The sequence below is a fragment of the Rhinolophus sinicus genome, linkage group LG01 (assembly GCF_036562045.2).
Source record: "Rhinolophus sinicus isolate RSC01 linkage group LG01, ASM3656204v1, whole genome shotgun sequence".
Taxonomy (NCBI): Eukaryota; Metazoa; Chordata; class Mammalia; order Chiroptera; family Rhinolophidae; genus Rhinolophus; species Rhinolophus sinicus.
Genome location: NC_133751.1, coordinates 163248680 through 163274594, shown reverse-complemented (window position 1 = coordinate 163274594; position 25915 = coordinate 163248680). Strand labels below are relative to the sequence as shown.

The window sequence follows — 25915 nt, the reverse complement described above, 5'->3', positions numbered from 1 at the left end:
AATGGTGTTCTCGTAAAGTGACATTAGGAGCTTTCCCTCCTCTTGAATTTTTTGGAATAGTTTGAGAAGAGTAAGTGTTAATTCTTCTTTGAATGTTTAGTAAAATTCACCTGTGAAGCCATCTGGTCCAGGACTTCTGCTTGTGGGAACTTGTTGATTACTGATTTGATTTCGTTAATAGTAATCAGTCAGTTCAGGTATTCTGTTTCTTTTTTGATTCAGTATTAAAAGAGTGTATATTTCTAGGAATCCATCTATTTCTTCCAAATTATCCAATTTGTTGGCATACAATTGTTCATAATATTTTCTTATAATCATTTGTGTTGTCCGTTGTCACTTCTCGTCTTTCATTTCTGATTTTATTTATCAATTTTGTTTATCTTTACAAACAACCAGCTTTTGGTTTCATTCAACTTTTGTGTTGCTTTGTTAGACTCTATTTCATTTATTTTAGCTCTGATTTTTATTATTTCCTTCCTTCTACTTACTTTAGGCTTTGTTTACTGTTCTTTATCGAGTTCCTTTAACTGTAAGGTTAAATTGTTTATTTGAGACTTTTCTTGTTTTTTGAGGTAGACCTGTATTGCTATGGGAAACTGCTTTTGCTGTCTCCCATAGATTTTGGGTCATTGTGTTTTCATTTTTGTTTGTCTGACAGTATCTTTGGATTTCTTCCTTGACTCATTGTTGTCCCATTCATTATAAATAGCATGTTATTTAGCCTTCATGAGTTTGTGTGTTTTTCAGGTTTTTTTTCTTGTAGTTGATTCCTACTTTCATACCACTGTGGTCAGAGAAGATGCCTGACGTAATTTAAATCTTGTTAAATTTATTGAGGCTTGTTTTGTGGCCTAACATGTGGTCTGTCTTGGAAAATGTTCTATATGCACTTGAAAGAATGTACATTCTGCTGCTTTGGGGTGAAATGCTCTAAAAATATCAATTAAATCAATCTGGTCTCGTGTGTCATTTAACACTGCTGTTTCAGTCTGAAAGATCTGTCCATTGGTGTCAGTGAGATATTTAAATTCCCTACTATGATTGTGTTATTGTTAATCTCTGCCTTTATGTCAGTCAATATTTGTTTTATATATTTAGGTGCTCCTATATTGGGTGCATAAATGTTTACAACGGTTTTATCCTCTTGATGGATTGATCCCTTTATCATTATGGAATGTCCCTCTTTGTCTCTTTGATAGCCTTTATTTTAAAGTCTGTTTTTTCTGATATAAATATTGCTACCCCAGATTTTTTCTTGTTTCCATTTACATGAAATATCTTTTTCTGTCCCTTTACTGTCAGTCTGTGTGTGTCCTTTGACCTGAAGTGTGTGTCTTAGAGACAGCATATGTATGGATCTTGCTTTCTTATCCATTCAGCTACCCTATTTTTTTTATTGGAGCATTTAAATCATTTACATTTAAAGTGAATATTGATAGGTACATGGGTATTGCCATTTTATTATTTACACTCACGTTCTTTTTTTCCTCCTTCTTCTTCTTAAAAAGTCCCCTTAATATTTCTTGTAATACTGGTTTGGTGTTGATGAACTCCTCTAACTTTTCTTTATCTGGGAAACTGTATCTGTCCTTCAACTGTAAATGGTAGCCTAGCTGGGTAGAGTAGTCTTGGCTGTTCATCCTTGCTTTCCATCACTTCAAATATTGCAAATCCCTTCTTATCTACAAAATTTTCATTGAGAAATCAGCTGACAATCTTAAGGGAGCTCTCTTGTAAGTAACTAGTTGCTTTTGTCTTGCTGCTTTTAGGATTCTCTCTTTATTTTTAACCTTTGCTATTTCAATTATAATGTGTCTTGTTGTGGGCCTGTTTTGGTTCATCTTGTTTGGGACTCTCTACACCTCCTGGACTTGTATGGCTATTTCCTTGGCCAGGTTAGGAAAGTTTTTAGTTGTTTTTTCTTCAATAGGTTCTCAATCCCTTGCTTTACTGTTCTCCTTCTGGTGCCCCTATGATGTGAATGTTGTTACACTTGATATTGTTCCAGAGGTCCCTTAATCTATCCTCATTTTTTTTTTCTTTTTGCTCTTCCAATTAAGTGGTTTCTGATACCTTTTATTCCAAATCTCTGATTCAGTCCTCTGCTTCATCTAGTCTGTTGGTGATTCCTTCTAGTGCATTCTTCATTTCAATTATTATATTTTTTATTTCTGACTGGTTCTTTTTTTATGGTTTGTATGTCCTTTTTTTTATACATACAATCTCTTTGTTGAAGTTCTCACTGAGTTCATCTATTCTCCCCCTAAGTTCCTTGAGCATCTTTATAACCGTTGTTTTGAACTCTGTATCTGGTAGGTTGCTTGCCTCCATTTTGTTTAGTTCTTTTTCTGGCATTTTCTCCTGTTCTTTCATCTGGGACACATTTGTCTGTTTCCTCATTTGGGCTGTCTCTCTGGTTTTTTTCTATGTGTTAGTTATACCTGCTATACTCCCAGTCTTGGCCAGGTGGCCTTACGTGGTAGGTGCCCTGTGGGTCCCAGAGGCACAGTCTCTCTGGTCACCTGCACGGGTGCTCTACGATTGTCCCTTGTGTGGGTTATGTGTACATTCCTGTTATAGTTGAGCCTTGATTGCTATTGGAACATCAGTGGGTTGGATTGACCCTCAGGCTGACTGGGTACGGGATTTGGCAATGTCCACAGCTTACAGGGTGCTCTGCAGGGGTCTTACCCAACAGAGTGGAATTTGCCCCAGCAATCTCTGATACATGCTGAGACTGCCCTTTGGACTGATATTTTCAATGCTTGACTTCTATTGAAGATGATTTTTATTTCTTTACATTGTGAAACATTGAATTCATCTTTTTTAAAGAGTTTTGTGTATGTTGATTTTTTTTGTAGCAGGACACTTCAACTTAAAACTTGAAATTCATGCCAAGAAAAAAAAAAAAGCCCTATGAACCTATATTATCCCATTTTTCCCTAATAGTAAGACATGAATATAACATGTATTTCATATCTGTCTCATAAAAAAACCTAATGTTCCAAAACCACATTAAAATGCAAAATAAAATGGTATTACAATGTAACTTATATCAATAGGACTATAAATGATCAGCACAAAGATACCTATGTATTAGCTATGTGATAAGCTCATATGTAGTAACCACAGGAAAGGTGATGGAAGGAGCACAAAAGACTAATAGAAGCTTAATTTCAAGAGCGAAGTACTGACTTTGGAAGATAATGATGAAGGTTAGAGATGAACTTTTCATTTTCGGTCATTGACATCATATTAAGCTATGTCTATATCTAAACATAGATGCTAATATAGTACATTTTATCTGTAAATTATGAACAAAGCAATATATTCTTCATAGATGTTGGCTACTACTGTTAAAGTGTTACTGCATCTTTTAAGATAAGATGGTGTACTAAACCCATATAAAAATATAAATACCAGATGTGGTTAAATACAAAGGAACCAAGAAAAGAACAAGAACCAAGGAAATTAAGACCTCTGTGATGAAATAGATTAGGTCCTGGAAGTTGGATACTGCCATAACAAATAATTAAAAGTAGGATTGGCTTTGAAATCAGAAAATGGGTAGAAGCTGAAAGAGTTTTAAGAAGCATGATACAGAAATCCTAGATTTTTTTAGCAGGTTCTTAGTAGAAATATGGGCATTAAAGATGCTGTTGGTTGGAGTACAGTAGGAATTGAAGAATATGTAATTGGTAACTAGAAGAATGGAGATCGTTACACAGTGGCTTAGTCGAATTCTGTCCAGAGTCTCTCCCCACGTGACCTTATTTTAGCATTCTTTATTGGTGGAACCTAAATCATATCTGGAACCCCAACCACATGAACATATAAGAAAGTAGTTTTTAAACTTTCCAGGAAGGAATATTAGAAAAAGTTTGACATAGCTGTTAAACAACTCCCATGGGTCCTAATAATTTAAATTTTAAAACGCCTTAGAAAGCCATTTCACTTAGGAAAGCCAAATTCTCTATTTCAGAAGTAGTAATAAAAAGATCAGATTCTCAAAGAATTATTTTTTTAATCTTACTAATTTCAGGTTTTAATAAAAATTTTAAAAGATAGTTTTCATTTTTTACAGTATCTCTTTTTAGTGATTTACATTAAATGAAGATAAAAATCGGTATTACTTTTTAATTGGCATTTATTTTAGGTTAATACAAAATTTGTTTTATCACATTATCATAACTTTGCAAAGTCTGCTAGTTATTTCTAACTTGTAGTAAGAGTTCACCTATATCACCTGAGACAGTGGCTCTTTATCATGGTCTATATAGGATATTGTCCTGAGGTGAGAGTCCTACTTAAGCATTTTTTTTTTTTTTTTTTGCATTGCAGCTCCTCTTTATCTGAACTAGATTCAAAAATACTAATGTCAAAAATAACACCAGCTTACAATGGACTTACAGCAGTGATGGTAGTTTTAGTAACTGAGTCAACCCTAGGCCAAGTGCCATTAGTTGGCTCAAGTCGTGTGTTAGGGTATTGTTTTCTGTGACTTATACTTAAAACACTGGGGCGTAGATATAGGCAGTCACCGAGAAGCCTAGAAACTAGTAGTGGTGAACAATCTCCTTCCTGCTATAGCATACGCAAAAACGTAGGTATTATAAACTGTATGCTGATGACTTAACAATGACGAAATGAGCACAGCTGTCATTTGAGAGTACTGGACCCTTTACAGTAGCTTTGAGCATTAATCATAAATGAAACCTGATGGAACTAACCACTTCTTATTGTAATGTTTATTTAGATGTATTTGTGTGGCTGTCAAACTGAGTTGAAATAAGATCGTTTTAATAACAATGACAAATTAATCTAAACAAATACCTAACCTATACTAATAGGCTAAAGGTTCAAAGGAAAGAAAGAAGTGAATAACTGGGGCAACAGAGTGAATTTCTTTTAACATTTTCCCTCCCCTAGTAACTGATCTTATTTTCTTTGGTCTTTTTGCCTGCTTTTCCTTTTCAAAGTTGAAAGAAATCTGCCTGATTTTACTCCCCCACCCTCCCTTCCCCATCATTACTTATGTGTCCTGAAAGTGGAAATTGTAATTTGGAAGTGGTTCTACACATGTGCTCTTTCAACCTAATGACAGCAGAAAGATTCTGATAGAAGATGGCTATAATTATGGTGACCGTTTATCCCAGTTTGCTTGGGACGGTCCCAGTCTATGCCTATTAATAGCATCCCCTTTCATTCTCAAAACTGTCCCGGTTTGGATGGTAAATTACATGGCCACCCTGGTTATAACTAAGATGGACTAAAGGATGGTGGAGAAAAATGTAGGAACTTTAAAAAAAAATGTTGACAGTTGTTGAAATTTTGGCAGAAATTTTCATTAAGTTAGTATCTTATGAATAATAGCAAGGACAGAACTGCCTTTCTTGACACTGCAGTTTCTTTGCTCTTCACAACTATGTTATGTTTTACGAGTGTTTTCAAATATTTAAGCAATTATTCTTATTTACATGCATGAAACGTGAACTACCCAGATTCTCGTAGAATTATAATAAATGAGAGGATATTTTAGATTCAATAATCTTTAAAGTAGTCCTAATAAAAATTCTTATTGAAATTGTATTTTGGAAATATAAATGGAGATTTAGTAAAATGTATTCATGGTGGATTTTTTTTTAATTTTTCAAAGATACTATTATTCTATTATTGCTGATAATTTAGGTAAAGAAAGTATTTAAATGGAAAATATTTGAAATGCTCAGCAAACAGAATAAAATTAATAGAGTGGTTTCTTTTTCAGGTACTTCAATATTCTTTTTCATGTATAATTTCTGAAGGTGATTTTGTGTTATATTTCAGTGTTTATTATGGATTAAAGACAAAGTTTCTTGCCCCAAATCAGGTTTTTATTCCCATTGATAGCAAGTAATTCATTTTTATCATAACTGAACATAATATTAATATTTTGGAGAAATGTAATTCAATCCCTGGTAAGTTATGTCTTTTGTCTCCCCCTCTAATGATAACTTTTTATAGTGGGTTGAATAAGTAAAGCTCATTGCAAAGACCTAGGTTTTAGACTCCCCATGTAGGTTATAATAGACAATATTCCCATATGAAAATTCACAGTGTTCCTTTCTAATATACTTAATATTTAAGATTGCAAAGATCTTTTACAAGACATTAGCGCTTGCTATCAATAAAAGAAGACATAGAGGAGTAAAATATCTTATTAAAGCTCCCCAAAAACCTTCCATATGCAGTTTAGACATACAACTTTCAATTAGAACCTACACAGTTTCAGTTTACTATTTTGTTACCTTGTTAATAATTAACATAATACAAAAACCCCATCTGGACTGTGAAATAATAGAGCACAATTCCAGAAGTCTTTATAGCATACACTTTTTTTTTCTGCATAACATATTGTCCAAAGACCTTGTAGTCCTTTTTGTTTAGTATTGCTTTTTCCAGTTATTAAATATTAGCACTTTTACAAGATGAAATTTGCTGTGCAGTTCGACCATTAGAAAGATAACTGCCGGTTAATCTCAGAGTCATGCTTTTGTTCTGAGTGTTTTAATGAGGTGCACTTATTCCAAAGGAAAGCATTCTATGAAAAAGGTAGAGCCTGTGTCATCATTTTTACGATTGAATTGTTGTTTTAGCAATCCACCTTACTGAGACTATTAAATGATAGTGGTCAGTGCTATACCTATGAGTTAATAAAAATTGCAGTTGAGTTATTTAAGGAAACAGGTTTTTTTCCCCCAAGTAGACAATAAGTATGTTTGCTTTTGTGAACAACTAGAAGAAGTGGGTGTGGTGAGCTCTCAACCACGTCACTGCTGGGACACCTGCATGTTTTCTAGAAGACAATGAAAAAGGAAGGAGGAGCAGAAAAAAGAGAGATTGACCAGTCTAAGATTTGTCTCATTTTTAAGGGGATTCATAACTGTTTATTCTTCATCAGTGGACTATACACACAAGTTTCAGTGGTTTAATTTTTGAAAAGATGTTGTTCCTGCCCAATTTGTAATCATACGACGCCTAACACATTACTGCTAACACGACTACATTTTCTCATTATGGACCATCAGGCAGATTCTGAACCTTGTTTTCCACTAAAGGAGAAGAAAATAAGCTGATGGATAGAGTCACTGGAGCAGAAGGGACCTTAGGGTCCAAGTGACCTTATGGAATGGGTCCTGGATGGAGACCTGAGATACAGCCTACAGGTCTGACACTTGATAAATTTCTGAAAGTCTCAGCCTGTGCCTCAGTTTATCTATGAATGAGGACAACCCACACATTCCATCGTATCCAATTTATGAGAACAAGAGAAAGAATCTATACAAACCAAGGAGAAGCTGTTCTTAGTGCTAAGTAGGAAGAGCAAAGTATAAACCGAAGCAGAAAGAAAGGCCGTTGCTTTACTCTCCACCCTAAGTAAAGCCCTACCAGGTGCTGAGGTGACCATTTTGGTAGAACAATCTGGAGGAGCTTTTGCAAGTAGCCCTTCTTAGAAGGGATTAAGTTGAAGTTTCACTAGGGGAGCAACTTTCTAGGGATGATTCTTATACAAAGTCTTTTAAGAAGGGACATATAAAGGAAAAGCAGTATTAGCCAGCCAGCCCCATGCCTCCCACTGGGTTCTGATGGTCTGCTTGGGAATCCTAACCCCAAAGCCCTTTAATTGCTGTCAGTATTTTCCTAGTCAACAAACTATATGTTCTACTGAAAGTAAAATATCTTTTAATAAAAATGTTCACATTATTCCTTAAGCCAAGAACCACTGGGAAGCTGAAGAAATTTCATTTTGAAACCACACTATACAGCTAATACAGAAAGGTCTGAGTGATTGTGTGGAACAAATAGGAAATGAAACAAATGAAAAATACTAGCATAAAAGAATTTCATGATTACAGTTTCTAACAGTTTGACTATGTATGTATATATGTGTGTATAGATGTACATACATGCATATATAAGGTTTTTATATAAAGTATATATTTATATTTTATTTCTTGGAGGGAATGAGCCACTCTGGGACTGAGATACTTTATCTTTGTAATAAGTAGCTAGATAGTTAGAGAATCTCTACGGTCTCATTAAGCGTTAACTTTCTGGGACCGTTGCTGTCATTAGCCGTCATAAATAAGTGTGAGTCAGGTAAAACACTCATCTAAAGGGAAAGCTGAAATAATCAAATAACACTTATGTAGTATTAAACATGTACAAGTCTCAGAGGGGGGCAGAAAGATAACATAAAAGGGAGAAATAAAGCCACTATTTATTGAGGACTACCACATTCTGGATAATAAAATAAAGGTAATAATAACAACATCAGTAACAGTAGTCACAGGTGAAATACGTGAAATGGGTGTAGGCAAAAGTCCCAGATGCGAGGCTTTGGGCTAAAACCCCACAGCATATTGTCTCATAATTCTGAGAAACAAATTCGAACATAATTCCCTTGTTACAAATGACAGATCTGAGACAGAGCGGTTCACTCACTTACCTGACGTCACTGAGGTTACGGAGCCAGCATGAGTTCAGACCCTGATGGTCTGGCTCCAGGGTCTGTGGCCCTCTCTCACTCAGTTCTGACGCCCTATTAGACAGGTATCATCTACTGATGTAGATAATGGTTTTCTTGTTACACGGGGGTTAGATGACTTCCCTAGGGTCACTCACAGATTCTACACAACAGCGAGAGTGCCAACCCAGCCCTTTTTAAGTATGAACTTTCTACTGTACTATGCTAAACTTTCCCCTTTATAGTTTTTGTCCTTGTAGTGACAATTTAATAAACGTTGAATTTAGATAGCTAACTATAATTAGGCCTGCCTCACAAAAGAAAAATCAGCAGATCAATGCTAGGTTTTAGACTAGCAATAAGCATCCACATCATAGTAATATCTCTCTTTTTTTCTTTTTTAAATTGGCCAGTTGCATAGCTTCCCACATAAATCAGTTCCTATTACCGAAGTGGGACAGTTTCAGAATTCTAAAACTGCTTATATTTCAGTGGCTAAACTGATGGTGTCTCAGTGACAACCTTTATTCTATTCGTGGAGCTAGTAAATTGAAACTTGGTTAATTATTTCTAAATCCTGGGACCCTATAGTAAAACACTTTTCATGTATCAGGTTCAGTGTCAAAGGATATATACAAATATATATACAAAGGATTTATACAAAGGATATATATAAAGGATATATACAGATATTTGATGCGTATTTCCTTTGACTGGGGTGGGTGTGAACCACCATTTTTCTCCCCTTTTCTGAGGGGCAGGAAATTGCTATGGATTAAAGACATGCCAATGTAGCTCCCCAATTAGCCCACTCTAGAAATATGCTCATGCTTTCCCTTTTGTTTTCTTCTTTGTTCCTTTCCTTTCATTAAAGAATATATGTATATGGGCAGCTCTACCTGGTTTGGTTTTGATGGGATAATGGACAGGAAGCTGGACCATTGAATCCCTGGCTCTCTGCTGATACAGGGAGAAATTGAGCCCGTTAGGCCAGAGTTAAGCCCCCTATTCATTTCATATATGCTGTTGAACAGCTAGAGAGTAATGGTGATTTTTATTCCCTCCTGGCATTAAGTCTGAGAGGCAAACTGACAAATAACAAGAAAATTCAAAATTAAAGCTGACATTCCTTTCTTAATCCTTTCCAAGGTGCTTGAGTATGATTATTATTTAATGATTCTCTGTCCTTGTAAATATATAGGGTACCAGTCAACATGTGAAATTGTTCCAGATAATAGACATCTGCCTGAAACTAAGACCAAAATAGAGGCTGGCAGTGTAGGGTCAGATGGAAGCAGGTTTCTGAAAGCCTAAGAGGCAGACAAATGCAAAGCCCTCTTTGCAGTGCTGGCCAGGGTTGTTTTCAAGAATTCCTGTCATTTTTGTGACATTTTCCTTCTGTGTACAGCCCTCAAGCTTCGCCCTGCTATATGGTCACATTTTGCTTTTTAGATTCACCATCATTGATAGTGGATCAGGAACATCACCCAGGCACACAAAAGACAGTGTATGGAAAAGAAAAGATTATTCAGTCACTAAGCAGGCTGACCTCGGGGCTGGCAAGCAAATTATGCCAGCCCAGGATGTCTGCTCACAGAATCACTGTGGTATGGCAGGTGATGCATGAGTGGTTTTCATAGCCTCGGGCTCCTTCCTGAGAGAGAGACTAAGTTGGAGGATGATTTTAGCAATCCTAGTGGGTAAGTCTGACAGAACTCAAATACCACCCCCAACCTCTCTGCTTGCGTGAGAAATGATGGCAAGACAAGGTCTTGACTTGTGGGTTGTTCGATATAAAGATAAGAAAAACCATTATCCCCATTCATTGTTCTTCTTTGAAACGAAAAGTTGCCCAAGCAGAACAGGGTTTCTTTTTCTTTTTTTTTTTTATCAGAAATTTTGCTGATCCAGAGAGAAGCTCTGTAAAATGCTCACCTTTCCAATGGAGGTTAGCAAATAATGTTGACAAAATGGCTCTTGGTTTTTCTCTTTGCCTTGGTAGGTCAAGTCTTTTCATATTCAAATGCAATCAACTCCTAAAGTCATACGAAAGACCACTATCTTGTGAGAGAACCTAAACATAGGGCAAGTTTGTTTTTCTTCATAGATTTAGAGGTGGAATTTATTATTAGAAGAAACTATGAGTTGAATATTCATTAGTATCCTTGATCCTCTTTTGAGCAGAAGGCTTGAAAGAAACCTGGGTTTGGAGAGAATTTTTTAAATCTTTTCCTTTTCCTGTGCTTTCGGGCTGATGTTAAGTTCTGCCATCTGTAGGACATGTGTATTTTAAACCTCTTTTACTTATAAGCTTCAGTTGTTTCAGAAAATTGTTTTTGCTTATGTTACCTAAACATCAGAAATTAGCTTCCATCTCACATGGTCTCTGTATTATTAAAATGCAGCTTGTTGTGCAGAGTTTTAATGGACTCTTTAGGGCCTTTACATATTAATATTATATACTAAGAACTATTTAAGTATTCCAAATAAAACGTATTCACAGTTAAATGTTATCTTTTATCTGTGATCATAAATGGAAAGGACAAGCTAGTTATCTTCGTGGTCATTTAGAAAGAAAAAATTATATCCTAACACAAACGTAGTCTCCTCACATCAGGCAACTTAGTCACATAATTCCAAAGGAGCCTAAAATTATTATTCTCTCCCTTTTTGTTTCTTATCTTTAAGTAGCAAAAACAAACAAAACAATTTTAACTTACTATTGATTATTTAAGTATGAAATACTTACAGTAAGTTTCTAAGCTTCTGAACTAGTAGATAAGGATTCTGGATTTTTGGAGAAGCCATGCCATGATTCCAAGTAGAGCTTGTGAAACTAGTTTTGTTTGTTTGTTTGTTTTCTTTCTGCCAGTAAGAGAGGTCATGTATGGCTACAATGTAAGTATGAGATGAAATAGTCAGTGGATGGTTGAAACAAATGGAAAAGCTTCATAATGCTATAAGGATTCTGTATTTTGTGAGAAGCCATGCCAGGGTTCTAAGTAGACCTTGTGAACTAGTCATATATGTGTGTTCTAGAAATATCACTAAAAAAAAAAAAAAATATGGTGAAGACTTGTAGAGGGCAAAGACTAGGGGCAAGGAAGCCAGTTAGGCTATTAAAGAGGCATATGGGAGAAACGATGAAGATGACAGCAGTAGCTATGGAATGGAAGGGAAAGAACTGTGAGACATGAGACCTGTTACTTCCTCCATATATGTTGTTGAATAAGACAGTCCCTATTCTCCAAAAGTTTATAGAAACCAAAAAATAAAAAATAAATATGAATATGCAGTTATAAAAGAATAGAGTTTCTCAACTTCAGCACTAATGACATTTTATACTGTGTGATTCTTTGTTGTGGGGGATCGTACACTGTAGGATATTTAGTAGCATCTCTGGCCTCTACTCACTAGATGCCAGTAGCACCCCAACCCTTTGTTACAAGCATGTAGTAGATGCTCAGTAAATATGAATACATAAGTGGGTAGATAGATTGAAGAATGATTTGAATGGTTTCCCATTCTAGCCCAGAGAGAAAAACTATAGTTATATATGGACTGAGCGCAATAAGTTCTGAGGTTATACACCTAACATGGCCCTAATGCTATTTCTACGGTTTGACATGCTGATCATGGAGATAAGTAAGGGGACTCAAACTACGGATGCATGTTTGTATTTTATTGCATATTTAAATATACATAATTGTATTTATTTAAATATCGTTCTATGTTACTTGCTGAGTGGGACATAACAATGTATGTGCTGGCACTCATCGCTAGTAATTAACATAGGTTTGGGTACCTACTATAAGCAAGACATTTATTTAGCATGTTGTAACGGGAAAACAGGGTTCGATTTCAATTCTGGCTTAGTTTCAATACTAAGCTGTAACAACCTAAGTAACAGTCTTAGTGTCACTAATCTTTAATTTTCTCCACTACAAACATAATGTTATTTTGATGATTACATAAACTAACGTATATAAATAAAGTACTTTATGTATAGTAGGTTCTCAATAAATGTTACTTCCCTCTACCTCTTCTCCAAACAATCTATTATTGTTAGGAATTATATTTGACTCACACACAGAGCTCTGTAATAATGGCTTAAAGAGATAGTTTGTTTTTCTCCCACACAAAAGAAGTCTGGAGGTCTGCAATTCAGGACTTACACGTATGATGCCTCCACAAAGTCATTCAGGAATCCAGGCTCCTTTCAGCTCAACACTTTGCCAGTCCTACACTGTGGCCCTAGTATGCAAGACGCCTGCTAGAGCACCAGTCATAATTGCTGTGTGACAAGCAGCAGACCGGAGGGAGAACATGTTGAAGAAGGCTATGCCCTCTTTCTTTTAAGGAGCCTTCCGAAATGCATTTCTGCTACATAGAAGTGTGCTCCTGTGTAAATTCCTTAAGACCTAGCATCTTAGAATATAAACAACAGAAATGTTGTAGCATTTAAATAATTCATTTTACCGTTCTATACCTAACATTATTTTACCAGCTCTAAATTAGTGTGTGTGTGCACATGTACATGCACGCGTTTATGTATATATTCCCAAATAAATTTGCTGTGTTTTAATATTGACTTTCAGAAGTGGAATTCATTAGTTCTGATGTTCAAGCATTATTTAAGTTTTAAAATCACATTTCTTACTGGGAACACTCAGAAACAATAATCTCCCAGCAGCAATAGCCACACCCAGTGTCCAGATCTGGGTCTCTAAATAACATTCTCTGATCAATACAATTGGGACTCCCTAGAGATGAGCGCTAATCACCAGTGATAAGTCATTAGTATAGTCTCATCTCTCCCATGGTATAAAGTGATGAAAAGGGAATTTACCTCTGTGTTACTCTTTCCAAAAATTTGTAACTCTAGTTCAATCATGAGAAAAACATTTAAAACCCCCAAATTGAGGGATATTTATAATATACTTGACCAGTACTCCTCAAATTTGTCAAGGTCATGATAAAAAAAAGGAACAAGTGAGAAATTGTCACAAACTAAAGGAGACTCGAGAAGCGTGATGAGTAAATGTAACGTGGTATTCTGGAGTTGGATCCTGAATAGAGAAAAGACATTAGTGCAATCTGGATAAAGTCTGGAATTTAGTTCATAGAAATGTACCAATATTGATTTCATACTTTTGAAAAACATACCGTAGTAATATAAGATGTTAACATTACAGGAAACTGGGTGAGGAGTATATGGGAACTCTCTGTATTATCTTTGTAGATTTTCTGTAGAGTTCAAATTATTCCAAAACATAAAAGTTTAAAAATACAGATTATTGACACACATTGAAAGCCTGTTATGTTCATTTGTATAGGGCGTTAATTATAGTAGATGTGTTTGAGTATAATCCACATGTATGCAGGGACTCTGTCTAGTTTATTTCCTGCTGTACCCCCAATATCTAAAGAAGTACCTGACATAGAGTAGGCACTCAATAAATACTTGTCAAATGTTGAATGAATATACATATGTTGCCTTCCGAAAACAAATTTATGTGCTTAGTTAAAGATAACACTAGGGAAGAAAATGTACACCAAAATAACCTCTGACCTGTTTCTGAATTATTGTTGATTTTCCCAGTGTATTATTTTGTAAATGGTAAGGGCATTCTGACTCGTCCTTCATTTCACAGTCCAGGAGAGTCAGCATACTTCCTCTCCATAATTTTCCTAATGGAACATTTTATGAGGGATAGGTCCTGGAGGAGTTGGTAACTATCAGGCATTTTATTAGAAAAATAGGGGTTTGTAGCACTGATTCCATTTCAAAGAAGCTGAAGACTTTTATAATCCTAGGAGATTAATAGATCAGGGATTAGAAAGTGGCATGATACTAATTTTCTATAAATTAATAATTTTCTCTCTATTAGTACAAAGAAAGATCTAACAGGAAAGGCACTTGATTAAAACCCTAGCCTCACCATTTACAACCTATGTGATTGTAAGGAAGTTCTTTAATCTAAGTCTCAATTTTTCCCAGTAAAACTGGGATAGTAATACCTCACAAGGTATGTGCACGGTCCTCTATTAGTGAAAATACAGAATAGATTACTGTAACAAGAGCTCAAGAATTCAGTAGCTTTCATTAAACAGAGGCTTGTTTCTGTCTCAGCTAACAATCCAGGAATGGTACAACAGCTTTTTGGGAGCCCAGGCTACTCCATCTTGTTGCTTCACCACCTCTGGTCTTCATTTCTTTTTCGCATTCTCAACTCACCACTCCATCCCTCCATCCACATTGCAGGCCACAGGAAGGAGAAAGTCTAGAGGAAATACACCACACACCTTTCCTTCTACGGGCACGACCCAGAAGTTATCACTTCCACTCCTATCTCATTGGTCAGAACCTAATCATTTGACCCCAGCAAGCTGGAAAGAGAGCTGGGAAATGTTTTCTTTAACTGGGAAGCAATTTGCTAAACTAATACGTTATCATGGAGACTGGCAAGAAAACTAGCAGCTCCTGCCATATGTACCTAGAGTCGTGCCTCATATGGAATAATGTTCCCCAAATAATGCTCTCTTTAAATCATCTGGCAGGTGATTAGTGTGAAAGGAAGAGGTAGGTGGAAACATTTTATCAGCTATAAGTTTTACATTAGTCAGAATTCAGGATTAGACCTTCCTGGGAAGCTATGTTTGCATTTGAAAACTTGCTTATCTTCTTGTAAATTAAGACACAATGCCCAAGACATAAGATTTATATTCACCCTAAGGAAAATAAGCTGCAGAAGTAATATTTCAAAGTGTACTTATTTTTGTATGTAATGGCTTCAGCTAACTTCTCTTCTAACTCAGGAAACGGGTAGATTAATTTAGAAGGAAACTGTGCTCTGTTGAAAAGGGGGAAGATATAAAGTGAGCTTCGTTACTAATTTTTTAATGTAGAAATTCTTTTGTTTGCTCAGTTGTAATTTTGTTAATCAGAATGTTTCTACTATCTACTCTGCATGGGTTCAGTTTCAAGCTTTTAGCAATAATTTATACTTACAGATAGGACTGCATCGTTAGAACTTTTTCATTTTTCTATTGGTGTGGTTTGATTGTTTTCCCAAGGATATTTACTGTCACCTGCTGAGCTTGGACAGTTTTGTTCTAGGCAAAGCAGTTTATACTAAGCCCCATTTATGCTCTGCTGGCCGAGGACATTCTTACATTCATGGCGCCCAACTGCAGGTTACCATCCTCTCATGTGATCTGTCAGACTGCATTGCTGACAGCAGGGCTCAGTTGGCCCTGCTCTTTGGGTGACATTGGCAACGTGAAGGGTGAACATGATACTGGTTGTATGAGTCGGCTTGGGCTGCTCTAACAAAATACCATAGACAGGTCATTTAAACAACAGACATTCATTTCTCACAGTTTTGGAGACTGGGAGGTCCAAGATCAAGCTTCCTGCCAATTCAGGTTCTGGTGAGAATTTGTTCCTGGCTTGCAGATGGTGATGCCTTCTGCCTGTGTCCTTACATGACAGAGAAAGAGGACTCTGGTGTCTCTTCCCCTTCTTATAAGGGCATCAGCCCTACTGGATTAGGGCCCCTCCCTTATGCTCTCATTTAACTGTCACCTCCTCATAGGCCCTGTCTCCAACTAGAGTCGTGTTGGGTGTTAGGGCTTCAAGATATGGATTTTGGGAGAATACAAATGTTCAGTCTATGCCACTGACTGTAACACTGATCCCCCTTTCATTTATCATGGTACCCACAAAAGGGGATTGATGTTGTTCCTAATACTTGCCCCGTGCCATGCTGGGCACCCTGCCCAACATTTTCTATAGGAGAAGAAAAAATAGCTCCAGCAGCTTCCAAAAGCCTCTTTCTCTAATGAGATGTTTGATTTAATGTTTGGTCCTACAAAATGCTTTATGAGTTATAACCATGTAATGAAATGATATTTGTGGATCACTCTATAATTTTCTTATTTACATTATCTCTTGAATCCTCATGGTAACTCCGTGAGAATGGTTAGGATGTTTTATTGGCTCTATTTTATATATTGGAAAATTGAAGATGGGAGAACTTCAGTGATTTCCCTAAGGTCTCAGGGCTAATAATTGATTAACGCTGAGACTCCATTTCAGGCCTTCTAATTTCTAATCCACAATAGACCAAATATAAGCTGGAATTTGGCACCATAGTCACAAAGGTTTGGTTTCAATCCAAGTTCTGTCACTTATTAACAGTTAGTGCGCAAGTTACTTAACTCACTAAAATCCCTCAATCTTCTCTGTGACATGAAAATAACAGAATCCACCTCATAGGATTCTAACAAAAATTAAATTATATAATGCATGTAAGTCACTTAGCATAGCACCTGCTGCACAGAAAATTGTTGGTTATTATTTTAAGTGCATATCAAATCCTATTGCATTGAATTTAACTCTGACACCAAATTTATACATTTTACTGGACTTTAGGATAAAATATTCAAATTATGAAAGCTACTGACTGATTTTGAAGTACTGTGTAAGTTTATAAGTGTTAAAATTCATTATATGAATTTTAGTGTGATATGAGCATCTTAACTGTCACCTCAACATCTGTCTCTGTGTGCACATTTATTCCTGCATGGTCAAGCAACAAATTAAAGCAGTTAACAACTAGCAGGTGTTTTAAACTCTACCAGTTATGCTTTAAGCAAGCCAGTGGGATTTTTTTGAGTTATCTGGCTTTGGTTTGAGGTCATTTAGTATTCATTAATGAAGAAAACTGAGTTTGGAATTCTCATTTTTTATTTTTTTATTTTCTCATATTTTATTTTATACCGATACCCCAGTAACAGTCAGCATGTGCTAATAATTCTGATCAAGTAACCATTAAAGAAGCATAGATTTAGCTATTTAAAGATTGCTATACAGAAAAATCAAGTTATTTATGATTGTTCTCCATATTATCCAGGATTTATTCTTCACTGAAATACATATTTTTCTATTAGTGGGATTCTACAAGCCTAAGATAAGGGGTCATCACCACACAGGCTTATGTCAATCCTACTGACTGGCAGGTACTCTCCTAGTGCCCAGGTTTGTCAGATAACTTAATGTATGTGTCAGGGTAAGTCAATGACACATAATTTAATTTGTTTTGCATATTAGTCCTGATTCTTATATGGAATTAGTAATTAGGAAATATCATACATTTCTTGGTTTAAAGTGTGTGTGTGTGTGTGTGTGTGTGTGTGTGTGTGTAAAGGAAAAGGAATGTTTTTATTCAGATAACAGTTCTAGTTAAAGTTTCATGCAGGAGGTCAAATAAACTTTTCTTAGGTAGAAGAAACTACACCGAAAAACCAGGAGTTAACACACTTGGACAAAGTCTGTTATCAATGTAAATGGCATGACCTCTGATTTGTGATCAGCTGAACAAACAGTGAAGGACCAAGGTGACTTTCAGGCTTCAGGAATAGAGTCTAATGACTTTGCCAGGTTAAAGAACTGCTTCCCACTAGGTAGGTAAGGCAGTCAATTCTGAACCTTCTTGACTCTCATGAATACTACTAAAAACTTGAGTTTATCCTAAATGGTTCTCAGTATCTGGACATGGACAACTATGAATACATAGATGAGTAAGGTGGTAAGTAACATAAAATTATTTTCTTTCTATGCCTCGTAGCTGGGCTCAGAGTGACTGTACATATATAGACACCCACACACACCCTCTGATGGTTTCGATTTGAGAAAGCAAGATAAATATACCTACTACATCTGTTTGTTTTTGTGTATTATTGTTATAGTTTTAAGATATGATTTAACTTCTGATATGTACTCAGAAAGGAGAGTTACAAATTACCTTGTGTACAACTCACTCATTGCTTTTGTGACGTGTGCTTGTTTTGTTTTCCCTACTAGCTTCTTGAGAGCAGGGACCATGTCTTACTCAAGACGAACACAGGGCCTGGCCATAGTTGATGGCTTAATAAATATTTCAGTGAATGGATAAATGTATTTGAGCTTAAGAATGGATGGCTACAGTACTTAAATGTGCAGCATACATAAATATAAGCATGATATGAAGAATTTATCAATGTGTGTGTGCACATACACACTCACACACATGCATGTTCACACACGCATCCCATATCCAGAGTACTATCACTAGTTAAGGAAGGTAAGTAATGTCTAAGGTGTCTGGTCACCAGTAAATATAAATATGTAATAAATAATGAGTAATTGCTAGAGCAGTAAAATTAATTAAACTTATTAATTAATTTCTGAATGTGAAAAATGGACATATCTCAGTTTAAAAACATTATGAGGGCTAAATATATCATCCCAAGAAAACGTACAGAAATGCAAACACATTAACATTTATTCATGGCCACCAGTTGTTTGTTGTTGTTTTAAAAAAAAAAAAAACACCACCCCAATAAATTTAATAAAATAAAATAAAAAGAAAACAAAAAAAAACACACACCAAAAACAAATAAAAAAACACATATGAAAACAGACTGTCATTACAAACCACAAAGTTATTATTTTATTCTTTGTTTTCCTTACTGAGGACATAACTAGTGTTCATCTTACTAATTTACTAAAAGTACTGAAACATAATTTAGCGAAAAAGCAATTATAGTTTTTTTCTAATAAGAATAAGAGGTTATACAACTTATAAGGTTTTAATAAACCCTTATATTAATCTGTTTTTCCCCCAAGATTATTAATTATAAAAGAGCACGGGTCCAGTTACCATATTTTCTGCTAGAAATACACTGACATACACAGACAAAGTTTCTAAAGTAGATACCAGCTCTATATAATTAGCGAATTATAGTAATAGGTCTAACAGATATAAAGAAACTACATTTATGTATATTTTGGGGCATGTGTTATTAGAGAAAATTCAGTTTCACTGTGAAATTATGTATCTTATATATAATCAACTTTATATTATCTACTCTAATTAGAACTAGAAGTAAGTTAAAATGGAAAAAAACAAACAGTTATTCCAAGATCTCATCTAAGGAGGTAGTTTTATCTTTCTCTCCACTAATCTCAGCCTGAGTTGGCCTTAAGAGGGATTTCCTCTCTTGAAGAATGGATAGAAATAGGCTGATGAAAGTGGGGAAGGAGAAGAAAATTTCAGTGGGAGAAAAATCACAGAGGTGAGAAATAGCATGATGTACATAGGAGACTAGAGACAGGTATGTGTGTTGCTGATGCAGTGTTTGAGATAGGGATGGTGAGAAATGAAGCTCAGATGATAGGACTCATCGTGGAGGACTATTCAAGCCACATTAGTGGAAATCATGTGATGAAGGCAAAGCTCATGGGCCTGGAAACCCTGTTGACTTGTTCATGCCGTTTTCCCAACGCTGTGTATTGCTCTGACAGATAAGTCCTGGCCCTCAGCAGATATGTGTAGAATATATAAATGAAAAAAAAAAGATTTTTAGCGCGAAAGTAATGTGGTTCAATTTGGATTTTTGATATATTGTTTTGGCAGCAGCCTGGAAAATGGATCTAATAAGAATAAAAATGGAGTGAAGGAGAGTAGTAATGATAGGAAGAGATGAGGGTCCAAACTAAGACAGTGGTCAGTCTCAGGATGAATTTGAGACACTGTAGGATTACACATCTAGGACCTGGTGGTTATGCAGCTGTGAGAAGAAAAGGAAAGGTAGGAGGCATGTGTTGTGGTAGAGTTGCTATCATTTAACCTAAAGAATACAAGAAGAGGAGTTGTGTAGAAGAGAATCAAGTTCAAGTTTTTCTGTAAGTGTATTGAAATTCAATTTTTTTCAATTTTCACTTTAAAATAAACCCATGAAGAAATTCTTATAGATTTTCAATGAAAATCTTGCAGCACTTTAAATTTTTAAAATATGGGCATTACATTAGCAATAAGTCGGGAACATAATCTACATTCATAGGCATCTGAGCTTTAAAAAAATATCTTTTATTTTAATGATACCAAAACATTTTGACACAACTAATTGCCACTTCTTCACACATAAATTTTGATAGGGAGAGAAATACGTTAATTCTTCTCTCTCTCTCTCTCTCTCTCTCTCTCTCTCTCTCTCTCTCTCTTTATCCTTGATGTTCTTCCCAGGGATCTAGCTCTCTGCAGTGCAGGTGGGGACCTAATCAGCTACCACAGGGAAACTTTGAGACAAGTGGCCTTTGAAAGCTTCTCTGCTTTGCATGGTAAAGGAGGAATGCTTGGAAGCAAAGGAGAATTCCAAATAAACAGCATTTCCATTTCTGTTTCTAAATTTGGTTTTAACATTTAGTGAGGGGCCATCCTTCATTTGAACTTCAAATTTAAATGATGTTAAATTTAATCTGTACATAGATGGTTAAAAGTACCGTTAAACTATCTAATTCTTGTTCTGAAGATTTATAAGAAATATTGTTAACGGCTTTTCTTTCTTATTCTTTGCCACTGGCTTTCTTCTTCTTTTAAATATATCTTTTATTATCTCAGGATATTCCTTTAGGACGAGTAACTTCATTCTCTCACATTTCAGAGTAAAAGTAAAATCTCTCAGCACAAAGAAGTTTGGTTCTAGACACGGTTATGGGGCATCCAGGTTGCAGTGCCCACCAGGTATCTGGGTGTAGGAGCTGAGGCTTGGGGCAGAGCCTGGGGCTCTGAGTTGAAGCCCTTAGCAGAGAGAGTGCCCTGGGAGGAAGGGATCATCCGCAGGGAGGGTGTAGAGTGCGGCCAACAGAAAACCAGTGTTGAAACCTGAACATCTACGTCCAGAAGAGGGAAAGCAGAGCTCAAAGAGACAGCGCTACTTGATCAAAGAGGCCCGAGGAGGACCTGGAGAGATGTATAATATTAATATCTCAGAAGGAAGGGCTACAGAAGAGTTCACGAAGGAAGGAGGGAGAGAGCGGGATAAGCAGAAAGTTCCTCAGGCAAAACCCACTTCTCCTCATTAATCTGCCTTCCTCGTGGTCCTCCATCATTACGCAACTTTTTTGAACCATAAGGGAAGATGGTAGTTAATAATTTCAGTACTTCTAAATGTTAATGATTTATACCATGTGAAGAATATAATTTCCTCTGTGTATGGGTATGACTTTAAATTAGCTTCTCTTAGCATCGCTTCCATCTAGTTTATTTATAGGCTCAGTGGCTTTTAATGGTCTTTTCCTGTAACTACCTACAATTAATTTGTCTTTAATATGAGTGTTTCTATAGTCATTATTTTCTTGGTCATCCAGCAGATTTTACCATTGTTTACTCCGGGATATTTTTTATTCTACTGTGCTACCTTGTTCAGAATAAAACAGATAAATACCTTGCTCAGAGCCAAACAGAAATAGTTTAGATTCCGCTTCCATGGACTTTCTATTTTGATACTTTCACTAAGAGAACTCCTAACAATTTTGAGAAGGATAAACAGAAAAGTTCATTTTACTGTGCAATGTTCTGTGTGAGGACAATGCTGCCTGTCTGATTATTTCCAGTTCTGGTCTGCATTTTATCCAGAGAGTTGTGGTTCTGTTTTTACTTGAATACATTGTGGTTTGGCTATGTTTGCCTCACTGTAAAATGCAGCTCATATGTAGGATTCTAACCCCTTAATCTAGGCATGGGTAATACTTAAATTGCCCTCATTTTGTTAATTTTTTAAGGGCCATTCCTCTTGGGAAAAGATTTTGCTATCAATCTCATAGAGCGTTACAGTAAAGGAGAGATTTTAAAAAATCATTCCTTTTGGTTCACAGGGATATAGTTCTGTGTAAAGATAAAAGTAAGGTGGATCTAATAACAATGATATACTTTTTATCGAATGTAGGATCTCATTATAAACCTTATTTTCTGTGGAATTTTTGTGACTTTGTTTTGACCCTATTTCTTTGATTCACAAAGAAACTGAGGTATAAAGTAATTAAGAATTGTATCCAAAGGCACATAGGTATGAGATCTGAGTAACCTTGTCATTGCTGATGCAGCAACATGACTTTTCCTCTAAGCTTGCTTAAAATATTGATGGAGCCCTTGAAAGCTGCTCATCCGTTTTTGTTTATTTCCTTACATAACATTGATTTGTACTTTTTTAACTTCCAAAAATTCACATGGCACAATTGTTGAACAGTTCAAAAGTGACTTTCTTAAATTTGGCTTTTAACCTAAATTTTGGATTTTTACGAAAAATACCCAATAATACTGCATATAATATAGCAAGTGAATAATGCACCCATATTCATCAATATTGAGCAAAATGATGCCCTTTACTTTGAAAAGTTTTTTCTCAAGAACTGAACCCATCCTTTGGGTGCTTTTGCTTATTTTTTGTTTTTGTTTTTTCCTGGTAGCTGCTCACTTCACAAAGGATTGTTAACATATCAGTTGATGTTTAGTCTAGCAAATTAAAAAAATAAAATTATGTTATTCTTTTTATCCAAAAGTAAGTGATGTTACTTAAAATTTTCCTTCCAGTAATAGCCCATGTGAAATTCTTGTATATTGAGAAAAGACTGTAACTCAGATATGTTGATAAGCATTAATTTCTGATATAGATATACTACGAAATGCATGTGTAAAATTTGAGAAGGTGAGGGATTTGAATTAGCCATTCTCTTAGTAATTGTCTTCATCTTTAAAGTATCAACCTGTATTAGGTTCACATCAAATATTTGAGAGCAAAATCTTAGTATATTGACTAAATCTGAATCCTTGCTGTAATAATTGAGATACCTGAAAATCAAATATAATTGTGAAAATTCGGACACATTGTCATTTATTGAATAGTCCTGGTAACTTTTGTAATAGCCAAATATTTTAAACAAATGATTATCTTTTTACAGAGGAATTATAAATGAGAGCCTCAGTCAAGAATTCCCTTTTTCCTGGCTGTTATTTTCCCCCCTTCCTTGGGGTGGTGGGAAAGAAGCTGGGCACAGTGTGAAGAGGAGACCCCCAGAATCCAGCACTTAGGCCCTGGATGCTTCGTCTCAGCGTGTGGTCCTAAAAGATGAAAACTCAAAGCCCTGACTTGGAGTGGTGCTTCATAAAGTCAAAGCTCCCTTCAGACTTACTCTTCCCTCTCTGTTCTTTCTCTGTGATTAATCACTCCATCTCCCCAGGCTGGCAGCTTTGCTTTAGTCCATTGGATATCAGCCCCATATCCAAACAGTTACCAAGTCCTATTGAGTTTACCTCTTTTTTTTTGTTTTCTTCTCTCACTACAACCTCACCCTCAGTTCATGTCAACATTGTCTCTCACCTAGATGACTATAATGCTTCCTACTTGGACTCCTTAGCTCCATCAGTCTCTGCGCCTTCCTCCCACCCCTTCCCCACCAGCTCCTCTTGCACATACACATAAGGCATTCTCCAACCTGATGTTCCTAACATGAAAGTCTCTTCTTGTAGCACCCTTGTTTAAATCTGCCTTTGACTCATCACTACCTTTAGGTAACATCTGAACACATTAGCATGCCTTATAAGACCTGCATTGGTCTGGTCGCAGTTGATCTCTTTGGGAACATTTCTCACCCCAGAGACATACGTTAGTGTATATTGAAATTCTTTGAGTTCAGGGCACCATGTTTGATCTGGCTTCAGGCCTGGCCTTATGTGTAATTGCCTCTACTTAAAACAAACCTGGAACCAGCTCTTCCTCTTCTCCTACCTCACCCACTTTTGACGACGTAAGCCCTATTGTTCAGGGTTTCAGTTTAGACCTTACTTTTCCAAGAAAGCCTTACTGGACACCTATGAAAGAATTATGCTCCCTCAACATCCTCAGTATTGCTCCTCCTATCTCACTTTTCACTCTGTATTTTAAATGCCTCCATATTTAAGTGGACCCTTCACAAGACAGTTAGCTCCACAACGGCAGAACTAAGAGTTTCTTGTCCATCATCATATCCATAGCACTTCATACAGTGTGTGGCCTACAGTCAGCCATTAAATGGCAGATGACGTTTGGATAGATGGATTTCATACGAGGTCACTATTAATGGTAGAGTGAGGAAAACAGGAACGAATGCAGATATGGAGCCATGCCAAAGGGATCAAAGGACCGGGAAAGCCCAGAAAAAGCAGCATGGGGAAGTTGAAAAGCAGGCCAGTCTGCCTTGCCCGGACTACTATTTGTGAGGCCTAAGACAAGAACACATATTGAGGCCCACCCATATCTAACTATTCTGTTAAAAAATCAAGCCACTAAGCTGATAAAGTATATTTTATTCTCCTATACTGACAAATACATAGCCATAAAACTTGAGAAGGCCGGTTATTATTTTAGAATTCCCAGATACCTCCAAGTTCTGTGCCTGAACATGGAATCCCGGTGTGGCTCCTGTCCCAGCCCAGCCCAGTCCTGGATTACAGGAGTATGGACCCATGCCCCACGGCCCAGCTCTAGCTGCGTTTCCTGAAAACAGCCATTCAGAGGCCACTCTGTAGCTCTCATAGGTGTTATCTACCTCAGGGTGAGAGATCAGGAAAAGACATCTACTGGTATGCAGGTCCTGGAAGTGGTTCCAGGGCTATTAGGACATGGACATATGGAATCGCAGGCACCCAGAATGTGGCCTAGAAGTGGCAGAGTGAGATCGTGGACTCCATGAGGTTTGGTTCCCTTGGGCGGCAGACTAGGGAGAGGCCTGGGTAGCAAGTATTGTGTTTCTGGGTGATATTGCAAGCAGGAGGTGACCTGGATTTATCCTAGAGCTTGTGTTCCTGGTACACTCCTAGTGTATATCTGTGAGGGTGTGGCATTAGCAAGGAGTGTCTAATATTGTATTTTTAAAAAATCCATTTGAACATGTGAATAAACCTTAAAGGTTGTAGATACATCTTTCCTACCTAACTTCTTCATTGTTTATACTTCAAGACCATGTGACACTCTGTCCTGTTGTATTCTGGGAAGCAGTTTAAACTAGTGCTTCAGAGCACAGTCTTTCAAGTTAGAACAGGGTTCTGAGTCATGAGTTGGTTTGAGTTCTGAGTCGCCAGATAGTGGACAGGGTACGCCATCTGCTGAGTGGGTGTAATAAAATCTTCCTCTAGGATTGTAGTAAAAGCACGTGTGGTTCAAGTCTATAAAAGCTTAGCTCAAGTAAATGCTCAATAAATCGTAGTGCTATCGTCTTCATCATCATCACCATCATTATTTTTATAGCTGTTATTCCTTATTATCTGTAACTACTGCAATGACCTTGGGCAGGTCATGTAACTTCTTGGAAACTAAATTTCTTCATCCATGAAATGAGGTCTTTGGGGCAGAGGATAACTAAGGTTCTGTCCACCTAAGAGTGGGAACTTTATGGAATTCCTTCTTTTCCAGTTTCCGTTATACCTGAACTTGACCTCCAGGCTACTTTGTAAATTGTTAATGGAAGTTAGCTGCTGTGCATGTAATATCACTCTATGTGTTCTAATTTAAGCAAATCCGATACTGAAAATTTGAATTTTTTTGTAA

General features: G+C 36.5%; 1 protein-coding gene across 6 annotated transcripts in view; it reads left to right on the top strand.

The window, feature by feature from the left end:
- The window catches only part of ZNF385B (zinc finger protein 385B), a 373053-nt gene that overhangs the window by 249949 nt on the left and 97189 nt on the right, over window positions 1–25915 (top strand). The window contains exon 1 of one of the 6 annotated variants that reach the window (XM_019739358.2): window positions 17962–18099. The exons of the other annotated variants lie outside the window; for them this stretch is intronic. The gene's annotated coding sequence lies outside the window, so the exon portion shown is untranslated. Of the gene's footprint in view, window positions 1–17961; window positions 18100–25915 lie in introns of those variants that run through there. 6 annotated transcript variants of the gene reach the window in all.